We start from the raw sequence: 12658 nt of genomic DNA on the forward strand, positions 1-12658 counted from the left end.
AAAAAATCCAAACAAAGACCTGTACTTTAATGTTCCTAGAAGCTTTATTCATAGCAGCCAAAAATAGGAAACACAATGGAATACTACTCAGCAATAAAAAGAAAGAAACTTCTGACACAAAAATGTGGATCCATCTTAAAAAACACGCTGAGGGAAAGAACTTTTACAGTGTGACTGTGGGGAAACAGGCGCTCTCACATATTGATGGTGGGAACCCATATGGTATAATCCTTATAGAGTGTAATCTGACAATATCTAACAAAAACTATATATGCATTTACCCTTCAACCTAACAATCTCACTTCCAAGAATCTATCCTGAAGGTATACCCCCAACAACATGAAAATATATATTCATGAGGTTATTTGCTGCAGCATTATTTTAATCACAAAATACTGGAAACAACTAGGTAATATCCATACATATGAAACTGATTGAATAACCTACATGCACATAATGGAAACTATACATCTATGTAAAAAATAAATGAGACTGGGGCTGGGAAAAGAGGCAGTGAGGAATTGGTGTTTAATGGGCACAGTTCTCAGTGTAGGGAGATGAAAACATTCTGGAGATGGATGGTGGGGACAGCTGCAAACAGTGTGAGGGGACTTAATGCCCCTGAGCCGCACACTTAAAAGTGGTCAGAATGGTGAGTTTTATGTAAAGTTTACCATGATTTTTAAAAATGAATGGGAAAGATCCCTTTGGCATGATATGGCATTATTTCCAGGAGATATCAGTAAGTGAAAAGAGCGAAGTGCAAAAGAATATACATAGTATGCTACCTTTTGTGAAAACAAAAAGAAAAAATAAAACATATTATACATATGTCTGCTTGTCATTACAAAAAGAGACACAGGGAAATAATTCAGAAAACACTGAAGATAGTTTCCTCCAAGAATGGGGAGAATGGGGTAGAAAGGATACAGAAGGGAATGTGTATCTTCTGTAAAATTTTGACTTTGGAAAATGTGTTCATATTCTACATAATCAAAACATAACCAATCAGAATGGGAAGGAGCATTTTAAAACAAACTGAAACTCAAGCATACAAATAAATAAATCTCATTTCATTTCAAACAAATACCATAACTACATTATGCAGAAAGTAAGGGTGGGAAATAAAACTGGGGAAGGAACGTAAAGTAGGAGGAGGGAGGACTAGTTCAAGTAATTTAAGAATACAGGATTTTACACCTGAAACTAACACAACATTGTAAATCAACTCTAATAAAAAGTAAAAAAAGAAATACAAATATGCAAATCTTACAAAAAGGTGGGGGGGGGGGGGACTTCCCTGGTGGCAAAGTGGTTAATACTCCACACTCCCAATGCAGGAGACCTGGGTTCAATCCCTGCTTAGGGAACTAGATCCCACATGCATGCCGCAACTAAGAGTTCTCATGCCCCAACTAAGGAGCCCACCTGCCGCGACTAAGACCTGGCACAACCAAATAAATAAATTAAATATAAATCAATCGATCAATAATTTAAAAAGAATACAGGATTTACTCTCAGTCTTGGGGAAGTGGAGAACTATATACAAATTCTTCACTCACTTTAAGTAAGTTTGTTTACTGTGAAATGGTCACAGTGAAATGGTCAAGCAATTCTGAAATTATTTTAGGTGTATTACAGGACAGAGCAAAAGAGTAAATGTACTGACAATGTTGGGAACCAGAGCTCTCATGGCATAAAAACGAACATAAAGGGACTTCCCTGGTGGTGCAGTGGTTAAGAATCCACCTGCCAAAGCAGGGGACACGGGTTCAATCCCTGGTCTGGGAAGATCCCACATGCCACGGAGCAACTAAGCCCACGCCCTACAACTACTGAGCCTGCATTCGAGAGCCCGCGAGCCAAAACTACTGAGTCTGTGCTCTACAGCCCACAAGCCACAACTACTGAGCCCGTGCGCCACAACTACTGAAGCCCATGCACCCTAGAGTCCATGCTCCGCAACAAGAGAAACCACCACAATGAGAAGCCTGCGCGCCGCAACAAAGAGTAGCCCCCGCTCGCTGCAACTACAGAAAGCCCACACGCAGCAACAAAGACCCAATGCAGCCAAAAATAAATTTTTTTTTAAAAAAAGGACTTAAAGGGCTTCCCTGGTGGCGCAGTGGTTGGGAGTCCGCCTGCCGATGCAGGGGACACGGGTTCGTGCCCCGGTCCGGGAAGATCCCACGTGCCGCGGAGCGGCTGGGCCCGTGAGCCACAGCTGCTGAGCGTCCGGAGCCTGTGCTCCACAACGGGGGAAGCCACAGCAGTGAGAGGCCCGCGTACGGCAAAAAAAAAAAAAAAAAAAGACATAAAAATATGAAATGAGAGGTGCAAAGAAAGAACCCTGTAGATGTGGAGTGAAACTGGACATACTGACATAAACTCATGATTTCTAAACTACATATATTCATGTTGCTATGAACATGTATATATGAACAAGTATATTTATGTATATATGTGTATAGACATTCATATATTTTCTAGCTGTGTCACTGTAAGGGTCAAGAAGAGAAGACAACCCAGAAGCAACAAGGACACCTACCCTCCACCACACAGGGATCTTGGTCTCTAATAATTCTCCACAAGGACACAGGAGCGTCATTAAAAGAGCTCCACTGGGAATGGAATAAGAAAATGACCATTTTGGAACCATTACGGTAAAAAATTAGATCAGACAAGAATCATCAATGAATGCTAAATCTAGGGCAAATTGTGACGAGAATTGTGGTACCAGCATCGTCTCCCCCACAGACTGCTTACTGCTTGCCAAAGAAGGAAAAAAAACTATACAGTGGAGAAATCTGGCAACACCTTGGCCAAGTGATCAAAATTAACATCCCAATGAGGGATAGAATACACCATGTGCCTCCAGAAGTTGTGCATCTTTCTCGGAGGATCACATCACCTATGCAGTATTCCAGCCAAGAATGCATAACCACATTCTAATTGCAAGAAAACTTCAGACAAACAGAAAATGAAGAAGATTCTAATAAGGGAGGGGAAGGGTTGTGTTCTTCAAAAATGTCAATGTCATAAAAGACAAAGGCTGTGGAAATATACCAGGAAAAGGGAGGCTAAAGAAAAATAATAACTACATGCAGTATCTGACCCGAGACTGGTTTCTGTTACAAGAAGCAAGGGAAATGCTGTGAGTGACCTTACTAGGTCAACTGACAAAATTGGAATATTTTGTCTGAATACAATAGATTTGTATCGACATCCATTTATGAAGCTTATAACTATACAATGGCTATATGAGAGAATGACCCTATAAAGCAAAAGTATTAAGGGAAAGAAGCACAATATATATAACATACCCTCAAATAGCTCAGAAAAGAGAGAAAGAGAGAGAAGAAAGAGTAAAAGCACACATGAACGCAAATAATAAAACCAGAGACTATCTGGCTAAAGAATATCTAGATGTTTTTCATACTCTTATTTTTGTAACTTTTGTAAATTGCAAAGTATTTCCAAATAAGGTGTTTTTTTTTTAAGATAAATACTATGGAGATCGTTCTCTACTATGTTCAGAATATAATGGGTATATACCATAATTAATTGAAGGATTTTATAGGGAAATAGCAAGAGCTGAGGATGGAGGCTTAGATAAATTCCCAAAGGACTGTTTCAAATACAAGAGAAGGGAGTTTGTACTTTTTTTTTCTGTAAGCCAGGGACCAGTAGCACAAAGCTTAGAACAGAAAAGAGGCTTGGTTAAAGGGGTATATTTAAGAAAATTTTCTAGCAAACCTTCAAGTAGGTAGAAACACTACAGATAAGAAGCAGTTAAGGGGCATTTGGACAAACATAAGCATGAAATTAAGGAGTCTTGGCCTAGGAAGCTAAGATTGGTAACAGAAAGTTGAACAAATACAGGGGACATGAAAACAGAAAACCAGATAAGACCTGTTTATTAAATATATCAAAGGGGGGTAGGATTCAAAGATGACTCACATTTCAAGCCTAGCTAACCAAGAGAATAATGTTACCATGGCTTCCCTGGTGGTGCAGTGCTTGAGAGTCCACCTGCCGATGCAGGGGACACGGGTTCGTGCCCCGGTCCGGAAAGATCCCACATGCCGCGGACCGGCTAGGCCCGTGAGCCATGGCCGCTGAGCCTGTGTGTCTGGAGCCTGTGCTCCGCAACGGGGGAGGCCACAACAGTGAGAGGCCCGCGTACCGCAAAAAAAACAATAATGTTACCAGCAAAAAGAAATTTAACTAGCTAAGAAAAGCATAACTGCTTTCTTAGCTATCAGACAACTTTTCTATTCTCATTTTTCCTATTCTGATGCAATAATAAGTCAGGAGGGGAGTTAGATGAAATGTTGCACACTAGCACAAGCAATCCGGTGAAACTGGTCTTCACAAGGTGAAATAGTCAAAATGGGTGGGGCTGATTCAGATTTCTGACTATGTGCCATTAAAGTATTCACACATAAGGAACCAGTGGGCAGGTGATAGTGTCTCATATTAAACCGTAACATACAGTTCCGACCCCTCCCCCAAAATTTATGTTTGTATACGGAATACACATATATATTCACTTATTCCAAATCCCTTCATTCAACTAACAGTATTATTGAAGAGGAAAGCATGACACATAAAACAAGCTTAAGATTAAACCATAAATCAAGAAGAGGGCAGTACCTTCAGAGGCTGAAGTCAAAAAATTACAGAAGATCCAAAGTAAAACTGAATTACCTGGCTAACCAGTCAGACGATGTTCAAGTAGGAGTTTACTTTTATTGGTCTCTGACTCCACTGTTCAGCAAGTATTTTGATCCTGAGGACAAAAAAAAAAAAAAAAAAAAAAAGGGTGTTGATTTTTATTGCCCTTTCTTTATATAAGTACTATTATTAGTCACACAAAAAATAACTTTTCCCACCTTTCCCTTCCCTGGACATAAGAAACAAACAATAACAACAAAAAGCTATCAAGTATAAGGCCTCTTCCTGGGAATTTGAGCTCGGTGCCTTATTTTGCCATATATTACTACTTCTGCTAAAAAAAATTTTTTTTAATAAAAAAAATAAAAATCAGGCAGGGCATACACAATACAGTCTGTCACAGTTTGTAAACATGGATAACACAAAGTGGAGATAAAGGAGATCACCTTCAAGTCCTGAAAAGTGATGAAACCAGCTGGGTAATTTGAACTTGGGACGTTCCCACCAGTCCAAAAGTAATGTTCAACAAATTAACAATCTAAAATAATATAAGACTTCCCTGGTGGCACAGTGGTTAAGAATCTGCCTGCCAATGCAGGGGACATGGATTCGAGCCCCTGGTCTGGGAATATCCCACATGCCGCGAAGCAACTAAGCCCGTGCACCACAACTACTGAAGTCCGCGCACCTAGAGCCCGTGCTCCACAACAAGAGAAGCCACCACAATGAGAGGCCCGTGCATCACAACGAAGAGTAGCCCCTGATCACCGCAACTAGAGAAAGCCCGCACGCAGCAATGAAGACCCAATACAGCCATTAATTAATTAATCGATTAACTGATTAATCGATTAATTAATTAAATATAAATATCCTGTCAGAAGCTAATTAAATACTGAAGCCAAAAAAAGATAAATACCCACCAGATGGATGGATAAAGCAAGCAAGGAGAAGGGTAAAACAAAAAAAAGCCCTGGGTATTTTCTTCCCCTCTAGGAAAGGGTGCATCATTTGAGTCACCAACAAAAAATAATTTTAAATGGGAGACAGGTAAGTGAGGGGCAGTTCTTCAAAATAAACTGCAATAAATACATGAACATAAAGAACAGCAGACTTTGCACTTGAGGAGATGTGGAGCAGGCTCTAGTGCAACAAGAAAGTGAGCCAATAAAAACATTCAACATCACTTATGATTTTCCAAATGTATCAATAAAGCAATAATTTAACTATTGCTAATTCTAGAGATATCTATAAAGACAAGAACCATAACTATGCCCTTAAATTAATAGCATTCACACTGGAATTGGCAAGTCTGTTGAGAAAGGATGGAAGAAAAAAAATGATATATTCACAAGTTCCGAGTAACAAATACATCACAGCCATGGCCAATCCACATGTAGCATAGAGAAGACAACCAACCACAATCTAGCTGCATGATGTGAAGGGTCTGTTGCACTTTTTTTTTTTTTTTTTTTTGCGGTAAGCAGGCCTCTCACTGCTGTGGCCTCTCCCATTGCGGAGCACAGGCTCCGGACGCACAGGCTCAGCGGCCATGGCTCACGGGACTAGCCGCTTCGCGGCATGTGGGATCTTCCGGTTCCCCTACAGCGGCAGGTGGACTCTCAACCACTGCGCCACCAGGGAAGCCCGGTCTGTTGCACTTTTGAAACTCAAAAGTGCGAAAATGGGGGACTGGGGCTCGTTGAGGATGGAAGGATATCACATTATAATGCGGATAACAAAGGGAAAAGAGGAAAACCCTGGTAATATATCAGTGCCATGCAATTAAAGTTATAAAAGGAACTGATATATCTAGTGCCAGGTCTACTGATAAGCACAGCAGTCTCTAGCTTATAACTGAGATACATGCCATAAGTAAGGTGGTTCTTGGACTACATCTTCCAATCCACAATAGTATAGCTAGTTGTTAGCATAATGGCTAAAGGGCAGAAGCTTCAGAGCCCACCAGATCTAGACTCAACCAACTCCCAGTTCTTTCACTTACTCGTTAGGTACCCCTGGGTCAACTAAAGACATCTTTGAGCCTTAGATTTCTCATCTTAAAATGGCTATCACACCTCCTAAGGCTCTTGTGAACATTAAGTGAAAATGCTTAAATTACTTATTAGTACCTAGTATACAAATGCTCAATAAATAAAAACAATTATTAGCCAAACAAGACTATCTGACACATAACAAGAATTACCAAGCACAATGAAATTTAAAAATAAGAGAAAACACAATCATCAGTTTTCGTTTTTAAATGAATTCAATGTTTTACAAAGTGAATTTTTTTTAATTTTTATTTTATTTATTTATTTTGGCTGCATCGGGTCTTAGTTGTGGCCCGCGGGATCTTCACTGTGGAACACAGAATCTTTAGTTGCAGCAATGCGGACTTCTTAGTTGCGGCACAGCACACAGGCTGTAGTTCCCCGACTGGGGATCAAACCCACAGCCCCTGCACTGGGAGCATGGAGTCTTACCCACTGGACCACCAGGGAAGTCCCTATAACTTGAATTTTTATATCCAATTTAATTAGAGGACAGTGAAGGGGGAAAAGGTAGGCAGAAGTCCTGTAAAGAAAATCCAAGGTTTTCTGGCCCGAATTTTAAATCAAGTTTCATTTCAGAAATAGTTCTTTTGTTGTTGCTCCTTTTGGGGGGCTAACGGGGGTCAGTGGGGTGGCATTAATACCTAAGAACAAGAGGGGTGGGAAGGAAAATGAATTTGAGTCAGAATGTATCTATCTAGTACCCTAATGACTGACCCGGGAAACAAGTCTGCTGCCTAACGTGAAAGGTTGGCGAGACAGCCTACATTAATACTCAAACATTGTCGTACTGCTGGTGAGAACTATCCAAAGGAGTGCTGACCCAGCCAGTCTGTACCCACAAGCCCCAGGACCCAAAGGAACACCATCTACAAAATTCTCCTCTCCCAGGAAGTATGCAGTTGGATTAGAGAGGTCCCCAAATAGTCAAAGATCAATGACTGGCCTGCCTACCAGACACCTGCAAGGAGCAGATGGTCTAAAAACTACTATATACCAGGATCCCGTAAAGTATGGAACTGTTGGGGAACTGCAGTCAACTTGCCTAGAACCAAGATTCTGCAAAGGCAACAGTCAAAGCATATTTCCTGGGACTGTACTTATTACCTTCATCAAAAATAAGTTTATCCTGGGAATTCCCTGGCGGTCCAGTGGTCAGGGCTCTGCACTTTCACTGCCGAGGGCTCAGGTTCAGTCCCTGGTTGAGCAAGCCGCGCGGCACAGCCAAAAAACAACCTTATCCTTACTCCTTTTCATAGTTTGGACTTTAGTCAATCACACACACAAAGTCAAATCAGACCGACATAAAAATTAAATGACACAACCCCAAAATATTAAATATCGCAGTGGGGGAGGGGGCAGGGTATGACATTAATTTTTCTACTATAAATAACAGAAAGGTGACTGATGAGATCCCCATTATCAAAACCTGCACCACTAGAAAGCTATCGGGGGCTTGGGGGAGATCAAACTGAGCTTTGTTAATAGCTAGTCTGAGAAGGTGTGCCTCGAGGCCAGAACAAAGATTCAAACTGGGGGAGGGGATATGACAGAGAAGAAAACCCAAACTACATGATGCTGATGCTTGGAAACACCGACTGGACACAAACAGGCCACTGAATATTATTGAACGTGTTTTTCTTTTGCCGTTGAACATGGAAGGGGGCAAGGATTCTACTACTAATCATATTAAACTCGTTGTTCTTTCCATGCTGCTGCAGGCAGGACTCCCAGGTACTCCCTCCTCAGTTCCCTAAAATCATAGATAGAGATGGGGAATCACCATCTTTGGGAAAAGCCAGCTGTTGCCCACCCATCTTCAAAGCACTACAGAGTAAGTTTGTGCACCAACTAAATATCAGGTTACTTAAAGATTACATAATATTGGCATAAACTAAACTTAAAATATTTTTGCAGTTGAGATTATTTACCAAGCAATAAATATCCTTTGTCAAAACTGTAACACCAGATTTTACTTGCAACAATCAACTGCAACCAATTTGTAGCTATAATGAAAGGGGAAAAAAGGATGTAAGTTTAATACCATATGAAAATTTAAGGGTTTCCCTAGTGGCGCAGTGGTTAAGAATCCGCCTGCCAATGCAGGGGACACAGGTTCGAGCCCTGGTCCGGGAAGATCCCACATGCCGCAGAGCAACTAAGCCCGTGGGCCACAACTACTGAGCCTGTGCTCTAGAGCCCACAAGCCACAACTACTGAGCCTGAGAGCCACAACTACTGAAGCTTGCATGCCTAGAGCCTGTGCTCCGCAACAAGAGAAGCCACCACAGTGAGAAGCCCGTGCACCGCAATGAAGAGGAGCCCCTGCTCGCCACAATGAGACAAAGCCTGCGCGCAGCAACAAAGACCAACATAGGCAAAAATAAATAAATAAAAATTTATTTTAAAATAAATTTATTTTTAAAAAATAAATAAGCAACAAAGACCCAACGTAGCCAAAAAATAAAACAAATAAATTCATTTTAAAATATATTTATTAAAAAAAATAAAACAAATAAATTTATTTTAAAAAATAATTTGTCTTTGTAACAAAAGACAAATTATTTTATATAATTTAAAATTATATAAAAAGATGCTACTGTTTTTGAAGCTGTATAAACTTAACTCAATAAAAAGAATTTTCTCTTTAAAATTTATTATTTAGCCCATAATTATGTGCTCAAGTAAATAAGGAAAAATGTATTTGGTACCCAAGAGAACATTGGTAATACACTGATGACAAACTTTCAAAAAAACCATAATCTTTTTGACACGGGGAGCAGGAATTATTTCAAATTACAGCATACACAGGCCTAGTAAAGTAAGGACAGGGTTAAAAAAAAAAACAAAAACCTGACATGTATTACCACCTATCCTGTGATGTACACTAGAAAGGAGCAAGCTGATTTGTTGTAATCTATTCTACACAGTCATTTAATAAGTTATAATAAATGTTTAGTTCTATGTGGAGCCAACCTGAAAATTTAAATGAGGCAGTTAAAAAAGAAGCCTTGATTTCAGAAAACCTAGTTTTTGTAAGTTCAGATTCATAAAGTGATCTTGTGGGAGGCATCTAATTCACTTAAATGTTTGTTCTGCACCTATTAGATGTCAGGCGCTGCACAAGCACTCAAAAGTAAAAGCAAAATATGGTTCCTGCTGCTAATTAGGAAAGGAGAAGCAGCTACAAATAACCACTATAGTTTCCGAAATGAAAACCGTGTTCATTCAGCAAGCATCTGCTGAGCATCAACCTGCTACGCTGCACCGGAAACCAGGGATACAAGGAAGAACCAGAAGATGAAGACAGAGTCTGATAATAATATTAAAGGAGAGAAGAGAGAAGGACAGCCCTGCCTTTTTCATAGGATTGCTCTCGTAACTATAAAGCACTATTTACAGGTGAATGAAAGACAAATCCAAAACCATTTACCTCCGCAAAGAAAAAATAAAGGGGGGAGAAAGAATTATTAACGAAATTTGAATGTACAGATAACTTCTGCAATTATTTTCCATAGTTAGAACCGAAATGCCATTTGAGTTTCTTTATAACAAAAGACAAAAGCAAAGAAGAAAAAAACTTTTGTAAAATGTTATTTGTGTAAAAATCATGAGAGACAGAGGAAACATTAATGGGGTGTATAAAGGTTGCTGAATATAAAAGCTATTTTTAACTCAACACATTCAGGAAATCATGCCACACATTTTGCTTGCACTACGATGCTATCCACTGATGAACAATGGCAGTAAATATAACCATTCTGCATTTTTTAAATTACCTTGAGATTAAGGAGAGAACTAAAAAACTCCGGTTGGCAGACCAGTTTATTAACAAGCCCCATATCTCTGGCTGAGCCGTGGTTAGTAATGACATGGTTGCTAAAACAGGCATGAAGCCAGCCGCTTGCTGGTGCTTGTTCCACCTCCCTCTCCCCCATCTCCTGGAAAAACTGCATGCAGTGCTGCACGATCACACAAAATAAATACAGGAAAGGGGGTGGGAGGGGTTGGGTGGAGAGGTGAGCTGAAGCTCTGGGCTCCACCAGTGGAAGGCGTTCCACAAGAATTGCTACAGGGTCAAAAGTTTACAGTGGTTTCAATTTCACCTTTTAGCAGCCAATCAGGAAACAGAGACTGTACGCTGACCCTCAGGCTGCAAATGAACATTAACTCATTGGCCACCAGGATTGCCCATATTCCTTTTCTTGCAAGGCTTTCCTTTTCCCTTTTTTTTTTTTTTTTGTGGGGGGCGGGGAGGTAGCAGAGGAGGAGGCAAAGAACATTTTAAGTTCAAGATGATGATTTTATTGAAGACCATGTATTTTAAACAGGTATTTGAGGGGAGAAATGATCGAGTAATTTTCCTTGAAATTATCCTGTAGTATGTAACAAACCAATCATTAATGCTGGTATCGAGACAAAGGGTGAACTTAGGCAAGTTAAAGAGATAGATTTATCTCCAGGAGGCTGCAATTCTAAGAACAATTTACAATATGATGAAAGATAATGCTGGTTATGTTTCCAGTAAATGCTTTAAAAAAAACTCAGATATTGAAGACATTTAATCAAAGTATCTAACCCCAATTTTTTATTTGCATAGATTCTCCACCTCCTCGGATCCTAATCATTAATTTATAAACGTGCAACATGCCTGTACTTTTTCATACTGTACATCTACCAAAATGCAGGTACAGCTCCTAAGGTTTAAGCTTTCTTTTCTTGTATTTCTCTCCTCAAACAGTTCAGTACACAGAAGTGACTCCTATGTACAATAAACTCAAGAGTGATCCCCTTGGCAATAGACGCAACTACTCTCCAATTCTTTTTTCTTAATGTAAATTTCTCCCAAATGCAGAAAACATCAGTAAACTAATCCATTACTCTTTCCAACATTCTATATTTAACATTGAGCAAGGTTAAAATGAAGATCTGTACTATACACACCTTAACTACCCTACATTTAAAAACTAGATTTCTGTGACGCGTTACATGATAAAAGTGAAAGAGCTGTATTAACTGCTCTATCACAATGATCAGTTAAATACTAATAAGCAATTGTGTGAATTTGTAGTCAGAATATTTCTCATTAATACGATAGGTGGTCGAATTTTAGCAGTCCTGTTGACTTAATTTTAAGTTATATTTATAAGGCCCTGTAGGTGCTACCACTTACCTAAGAAAATGATTCCATGTAGGGCATTAGAGTTTTCTTACCCAAACCAACAGAGTAAGACACCACAGTCATTTCTGAACACCCAAAGATAACCAATATACAAAAGTATCTTACTTAATATATAACTACTAAAGGGCCCCAAAATAAATTCATAGGTATAAATTTTCCACAGCAATTTAATGTAGTTAAGATAGTAAATAAACTTGATCCTAATGTAGAGGTTTTTTTTTTAATTCAGCATTAAAACAAGTAATTTTCTAGTAACAACTCCCAAACCTTCATGATCTAAGTTTATGCATATTTGTCTATAGAGTCTTTACTTTTAAAATCTAGGTGTTTTTTTAAACATGGTTTGCAGAAGCTTTTTTAATGTATTAAATTGGAGGAGTCTTCTGTACATCTTCTTTTTACAAGATGGCCTCATTCTGAAAGAAAATGGATGCGATAAAATTTTACATCAAGTCAGCATGTTAGCAAGAAGCTTTTTGTGTGTTCTGAATTTGATTAATACAAGCCAAGGTCACTTCCTGAAAGATGCCTACCATTGCAGCTGCAGGCAAACTAGGCTCCAGTGTAAAGCAGGGGGAAGGGAATGGGTGATGGCATTTATTAACACTGAGACGGGCTTCCATCTCCACCAGCAGCAATTTAAGGAGGGGGAACAAGAAGATCCCAGAATTCCTGGCATATAAAGATTAAAATATTTGCACTCCTTAATATTTAGAAACAGAAACTTAATATATAATACTCATGTCAA

General features: G+C 39.3%; 1 protein-coding gene across 4 annotated transcripts in view; it reads right to left on the bottom strand.

The window, feature by feature from the left end:
• NCOA3 (nuclear receptor coactivator 3) overlaps positions 1–12658 on the bottom strand; it is a 118454-nt gene that overhangs the window by 54174 nt on the left and 51622 nt on the right. For 2 of the 4 annotated variants that reach the window (XM_029221365.1, XM_029221360.1), the window contains exon 2: positions 4711–4792. The exons of 1 other annotated variant lie outside the window; for it this stretch is intronic. The gene's annotated coding sequence lies outside the window, so the exon portion shown is untranslated. Of the gene's footprint in view, positions 1–4710; positions 4793–12658 lie in introns of those variants that run through there. One more of the 4 variants, XM_029221361.1, reaches the window with a different exon arrangement.

Source organism: Monodon monoceros, unplaced genomic scaffold, assembly GCF_005190385.1.
Source record: "Monodon monoceros isolate NGI ecotype Baffin Bay Population unplaced genomic scaffold, NGI_Narwhal_1 Super_Scaffold_13, whole genome shotgun sequence".
Lineage (NCBI taxonomy): Eukaryota > Metazoa > Chordata > Mammalia > Artiodactyla > Monodontidae > Monodon > Monodon monoceros.